This window comes from Saccostrea cucullata, unplaced genomic scaffold (genome assembly GCF_032062105.1).
Source record: "Saccostrea cucullata isolate Sc308-1 unplaced genomic scaffold, CSIRO_AGI_Scuc_v1 ctg7234, whole genome shotgun sequence".
NCBI lineage: Eukaryota > Metazoa > Mollusca > Bivalvia > Ostreida > Ostreidae > Saccostrea > Saccostrea cuccullata.
In genome coordinates this window covers 23,434-30,933 of record NW_026927426.1, presented here as the reverse complement: position 1 = coordinate 30,933, position 7,500 = coordinate 23,434, and positions in this window count along the sequence as shown.

The window sequence follows — 7,500 nt, the reverse complement described above, 5'->3', positions numbered from 1 at the left end:
CGGAGATATATCCAGAAGAAGGAGGCAAAGGAGTACATTAAGCGTGGTCGAGATAAGCCGCTTTATGAGGAGAGTGTGTTCCCTTGTAATCGCTGGCTCTCCAGCAGTGACGACGACAGGAAAATAGAGAGACAACTCAAATGTGACCAAAGAACTCTTCATTGCGAATAATATTAGCAGATTTTAAAAGTGAAACATAAACTTTTTTCTCTCAGACTTACATTAGAGGTGCTGGCCTTGTCATTACTATAAAATCTGATTTTTTATTATTTTCAAAGAAATTAAATGCTCTTTGGCTTTATTAATTATTTGATAACTTAATATGGTAAAAATAAGTGGAATGTTCAGCATTAAAATTGCCCCTTTTTTAAATGTTAGAGATACATGTTTCAATACTCAATTATGACCATAGAAAGTTAAAAATTGCTCAGTTAAAAAAAAAAATCTTTGTGAACTAAACGTGAAGGAAGCCTTTAAATTTTTTTTTATGCATATATATAGAGGCAAAGTATTTTGATTAATTAAGTGGTACCAATCAACCTTACGCAAAGGCAGGGAACGGCTTTCCAAATGCCTATTGGATAAAATTGATGCTGACAGAGTTTGGTCTGTCAAAATGAAAGTGAAGAGTAACCTTTTAAATTAAGAAAATGTTAACATCAGTTAGTTAAATTTTTTCCAATTCAAAGAATGGATCCTGGATCAAACAAGTACAGTGGAGCCTCATTTATCTGGACGCTTTGGTTCCTAGTCAGTTTGTCCGGATATGTGAAGCGTCCGGATATCTGAATTACCAGTTAAACAAGACAGAATAACATTAAACAATTCTGTTCCGATGGAAAGTCGTCCGGATACTGAAGCATCCGGATATCTGAGGGTCCACTGTAGTTGAAAACCATGCTAGTTCTAGAAGTCTCATCAAATTATCAGAAATCAACAAAAGGATAGAGACAATTATTTCTTAATTCTTTGACAGATTGCTGACTAATGGTAGCAGGTCTTCCATAGAACATCAACTACAAATGTATCAAATTTGATTCAAGTCAAGTCAATTGTTTTGGCAACAATATCCCTTTCATGATTTTCACCTCAGATCATAACCAGTGGATCTTATTATCTTTTCAGTACAAACCAGTAGAGCTACATTCTCATCAGAGACTTCTTGTTAAAATTAGTTCAAAAGTGGGGCTTTGAAACTGCATTTTTTTTGCACACACAGATTATTTTTGATAAAACATTTTTGTTACAAAAAGATATGATGTTTTGTAGATGTATTTTGATATTGACTGTGATATTACGGTATAGTACTGCACAGTGTGCAGGGTTTAGAGCTTCCTTAGTATAAGTGCAGTAGAATTTTATTCATATTTTAAATAATTTTAAAATATTTAATTTCTCTAGTCAACCTATCCTGTATATCTACATGTTAAAAACCATTAATAAAGAAGCCAAGAAAAAGATTCAGTTTGTTGTACTGGAATTAAATAATAATATGCACTGTATGATATCAATAATGTACGGAAGCATATTAGGGCCGCAGCAGTATTTTTTTTTTAATTTGTTATAACAAATTGATAATTTGTTATAACAAATTGATAATTTGTTATAACAAATTACTTATTTGTTATAACAAATTACTATTTTTGGATATTTGACATGTACACAGAACTATGGAATCTATATCAGATTAGAAATCTTTGAAATATTGAATTTGTGAAACAATAAGCACACAGTCTGCGAAGCTTTTGACCTACCGGTATGTTTCTTCTAGCAGCTCAGAGTTTTCACTTCAAACATCAATGTGCCCCGTGGGGATCCGGGTTAGAAAAGGTCCTCAGTACCCCCTTGCTTGTCGTAAAAGGGACTAAATGGGGCGGTCCTTCGGATGAGACCGTATAAACCGAGGCCCCGTGTCACAGCAGGTGTGGCACGATAAAGATCCCACCCTGCTCAATGGCCCTGAGTGCCGAGCATAGGCCTAAATTTGCAGCCCTTCACCGGCAATGGTGACGTCTCCATATCAGTGAAATATTCTGGAGAGGGACGTTAAACAGCAATCAATCAATCAAACATCAATGTCATGATGAATTGCATCAATGTCCTAGATTCTATTCTTGATAGCTTGTTCTTAGAAGCTTTAATGAAAGTTTGTCCATACGTGCCCCCCTTCCGACTCTGCAAAGCATATCTTCGTATGCTAGGAAAAATATTATCTTATTTGAGCCATGCAACCTCTTATCCGCAACTCCTCTTATACCACGAAGTGAAATTTAATGAAACTTTCACAGAATCTTTATTACATAACATATTGCCATTGTGCACCTCCTATTTTACATTTTGATCCGACACATATTTTGGGTTTCCCACCCACAGCAAAACATGGACTTTGTCATTATAAGCATATGGGAGGCGGGGGTATCATTTAGTGAGCTCATTGCTCACAGTACCTCTAGCTGTTCCCCAAACGAAGTTGGGGAACATATTGTTTTTACTCTGTTTCTTATTAGGGTCTTCCGTCTCCAACGGAAGACCCTTCTGTAATGTTTCTTTTTTCTTATTATTATTTTTTTTCCTACACTGATATCTCAGTAACGGTACAGTGGACCTATATGAAACTTTCGGTGATGAAAGGAAACATTTATGGCTCAATCCAATACCTTCACTTTTTCTAATTTTACTTCCGGTCGTGAAATATCTAATTTCTTTTTGTCCGTCCTCTTGAGAATACTACGCAAAATAGAGATTTGAAATTTTCAGGTATGATTAAATGTGAACTCTACATTTGTAACAGGCTTTTAAATTTTAAAGCAATTTTTTTAATTTTTCAAATTTTTAATTTAAATTTTTCAAAAAAAATTTTTTAATCCAATTTCAAATTTTTTTACGTCATCAAATAGATCTTGGCAAGCACTTTCCAAAAATGTATTTGTTTTGTATGTGAGTACAAAAATGAACATTTTATAAGCTCAGGTGTGTTTTGACATTAGAGTGCAAATGCACTTTTATCACTTTTCTTTTAAAAATTCATATCTTTTTTATTTATTGACCGATTTCTAATTTTTTTACACCATCAGATAGATCTTTTCAAGAACGGTATATTTCTTTTTATTGTACGTGTAATAATAGAAAATATAAGCTCAGGTTTAGCCTTTCATTTTGACAGGACATGTCAAATTCATTATCAAGGATCTTTAGACGGTACTCTTTAGATGTCTTTGATCTTTGGTGGAAATCCTTTGATGTATGTAAAACGTCATATCTCGCTCATTTCTTGACCGATTTTAAAAAATTTTAAACCATCAAATAGATCTTTTCAAGACCTTTCCAACGGTATATATCTTGTGATTTTTAATGCACTAATTAAGAAACAATTACCTCAGGTATATTAGCATGCTGTTTTGACCATGTCATACTCATTGTGAAGGACGCTTGCTTGGTGAGAATGACTGTATTTTATGATCTTTAGCTTGTGTCCTCTGATATATACAAAAAATATTTCACAGTGTAATTGGAAATTCTCAAAGGTCAAATATAATGAAATTGAAACAATTTAAATTTTTCAATTTTGTTTTAAATTGCTTTCTAAGGTAAAATAAGAACTATTATTGCATTATCATAAGACCACATAATTTGAAATCTTTGAAAGGTCAAAAATTGTGACTTTTAATCAATTAAAATTTTTCAAAATATTGAAATGGTTCCTAAATGATACATCTGCATTTTAAAAGATCGATAACAACATATGGTGATTTTTGAAATTTCTCAAATGACAAATAGAATGCAATTTAAATGGTTTAAAATTTTCAAAAATTTGAATTGCTCCCAAATGTCGAATACTTCATTTGTATTTTGACGGATATAGAAGATCATACAACGTGTTTTGAAATATTTCAAAGGTCTAATAGAGTGAGTTTTAAACAATTTAAAAATTTCAAAAAAATTAAATTGCTTACATAACAACATACAATTGTTTTGAAACATCCAGAGGTCAAATAAAGTGTGATTTATTTAAATTTTTCAAAAAATTTAAATTGATTCTAAATGTATAATCAAGTACTATATTTGTATTGAGACAGATGGAGAACATCATAAAATGTGTTTTGAAATCTCTCATTTGAGTGAGATTTAATCGATTTAAATTTTTCAAAAAATTTAAATCGCTTCCAAATGTAAAATTAAATACTATATCTGTGTTACGACAGCAGATCAATATACATGTGTTTTGCAATTTCTTTAGATTTAAACGATTTAAATTTTTCAAAAAATTTAAATTTCATCCAAATGAAAATTCAAAGATGAAATTTGTATTTTGACAGATGCACCAAACAATGTGTTTTGAAATCTCTCAAAGGTCAAATTGAATGTTTAAACGATTTAAATTTTTTGAAAAATTTAAATTGCTTACAAATGTAACAAAATGTATACAAGTGTATTTTGGCAGATAAACAGCATCAGACAATGTGTTTTGAAATCTGATATAGCGCTTGATATTACATTTAGAAGCAATTTAAATTTTTTGAAAAATTTAAATCGTTTAAATCTCACTCTATTTGATCTCTGAGAGGTTTCAAAACACATTTTGATGTTCTCTATTACATATATAGTACTTGATTTTACATTTTTTATCTTTTTAAATTTTTTGAAAAATTTAAATCGTTTAAATCTCACTCTATTTGACCTCTGGGAAGTCTCTAAACACATTGTATGATATTCTCTATCTGTTGCAATCTATATAGTACTTGATTTTACATCAATTTAAATTTTTCAAAAAATTTAAATCGTTTAAATCTTACTTAATTTGACCTTCTTTCAAAACACATTGTATGATGTTTTCTATCTGTCGAATACATATATAGTACTTGCTTTTACATTTGGAAGCAATTTAAATTTTTTGAAAAATTTAAATCGTTTAAATCTTATTTGGCCTCTGGGAAGATTCTAAACACATTGTATGATGTTCTCTATTTGTTGCAATACATATATAGTACTTGATTTTACATTTGGAAGCAATTAAATATTTTGAAAAATTTAAATCGTTTCAATCTTACTTAATTTGACCCCTGAGAGGTTTCAAAACATATTGTAATGTTCTGTATCTGTCACAATACATATTTAGTACTTGATTTTACAGTTGGAAGCAATTTGAATTTTTTGAAAAATTTAAATCGTTTAAATCTCACTATTGACCTCTGAGAGGTTTCAAAACACATTGTATGAAGTTCTCTATCTGTCACAATGCATATGTAGTACTTGATTTTACATTTGGAAGCAATTTAAATTTTTTGAAAAATTTAAATCGTTTAAATCTTACTTAATTTGACCTCTGAGAGGTTTCAGAACACATTGTGTGATGTTCTCTATCTGTCACAATACATAAATAGTAATTGATTTTACATTTGGAAGCAATTTAAATTTTTTGAAAAATTTAAATCGTTTAAATCTCACTCTATTTGACCTCTGAGAAGTTTCAAAACACATTGTATGATGTTCTCTATCTGTCGCAATACATATTTATTACTTGATTTTACATTTGGAAGCAATTTAAATTTTTTGAAAAATTTAAATCGTTTAAATCTCACTCTATTTGACCTCTGAGAGGTTTCAAAACAAATTTTATGATGTTCTCTAAATACATATGTAGTACTTGATTTTACATTTGGAAGCAATTTAATTTTTTTGAAAATTTTAAATCGTTTAAATCTTACTTAATTTGACCTCTGAGAGGTTTCAAAACACATTGTATGATGTTTTTTATCTGTCACAATATATATGTAGTACATAATTTTACATTTGGAAGCAATTTAAATTATTAAAAAAAATTAAATCTTTTAAATCTCACTCTATTTGACCTCTGAGAGGTTTCAAACACATTGTATGATGCTCTCTATATCTCACAATACAAATATTGTACTTTGATTTTAAATTTTGGAAGTAATTTAAATTTTTTGAAAATTTAAATCGTTTAAATCTCACTTTATTTAATATTTGAGCGATTTAAAAAACACATTGTTTGATGATTTCTATTTGTCAAAAAAATATAGCCCTCGATTTTTAAAAGAAATTAAATTGTTTAAGTGATAATTTATTTGACCTTAAAGAGATTTTGGAACATAAAGTTTTATGTTCTCCAATTTACACAAATTCAATTACCTAAAAAACATTATTCTGAATGAAAATCCCAGTCAAAATCTTATCTCATTTCATCAAAAATTGGACGGAAGACCCACTCGTTGCTCGCAACGAGATCGTATCTAGTTATTATTATTATTTTTCTTCTTCCTGGGTACTTTTTTGTCCGGGAGTGATCTTGTAAACTACACATCCGACTTAGGTAAAACCTTTTTAGGGTCAGTAGGCATGTTATGTAGATTTGCGGAACGAAGGTCATTTTGCGCGCACGTGCTTGCAAGAGCGTGCACGTGCAACATGTAAAATGACCGATTTAATTGATATAGGCGTAACTTTTCACAATTTTCATGAAATGCTTTGAAACTCATAATATAAAGATGTATTAGTAGCATAGACAATATGACATGGTCAAAATAGCAAGATCTCATGTGCATGCACGTGCCCTTCGCTCTGATTGGCTGAAACAAAAATCTCAAAATCTTCTCTGTTTTTTGACGAAATGCTTTGAAATTTAAAACTTAGGCATGCTATAAGATATCCTACAATAAAGTATATAAGAATTTTCCTCATATCACGTGCATGCACGTGCGCTGCAATCTGATTGGCTTAAACTTTAAATGGCTCTAACTCCCTTGTTTTTCAACCAAACAGGATGGGATTCGGAACATAGATAGATAAAATGGAGCTCTACAGGTATGGTCACCATACACATGCATACAGGTGCGTGTACATGTGCTGCAATCTCATTGGTTGAAACTTTAAACAGCTATAACTTCCTTGGTTTTTAACCAAACGGGGTGGGATTTAGAACATAGATAGATGTAATGGACTTCTACAAGAAGGTATGGTCACCATGCTCATGTATGCACGTGCGTGCACGTGAAATGACTAAAATAAAAAATACACTTGAATGAGCTTATTTTTTAATACTTTTGGATTAAATACTTTAATATTTAGTATATTAAAATATATATAGATTCTGTAGACAATATGACATGGTCATTACGTTATGCATTCACACGCGCACGCGTGCAATGCTAAAATTTGAATGAACTTGGTACACTTCTGGGTAAACGTTGTTAAAGTCTCAAATGCATAGAGTTTGTCTTATTTATTGAAGCTTACAGGGGATATGGCACCAAAACGGAGTTTGAGAGCGTTTGGGGAACATCTGTAACGGTCCCCGTTACAATTAGCACTAGTTTGTGTTTTGTTTTTGTTCATTTTAAACCCTCCCCCCTCTCTCTCTCTGGATTCTTTCTTTACATGTGACATGATCTACTTTGAATACTTCTTTTCGACAGGCATTTATGTCTACTGTTCAACCCAATTCATGTGTAAATAATAAAATCTTTAAACCAAACCCAATTC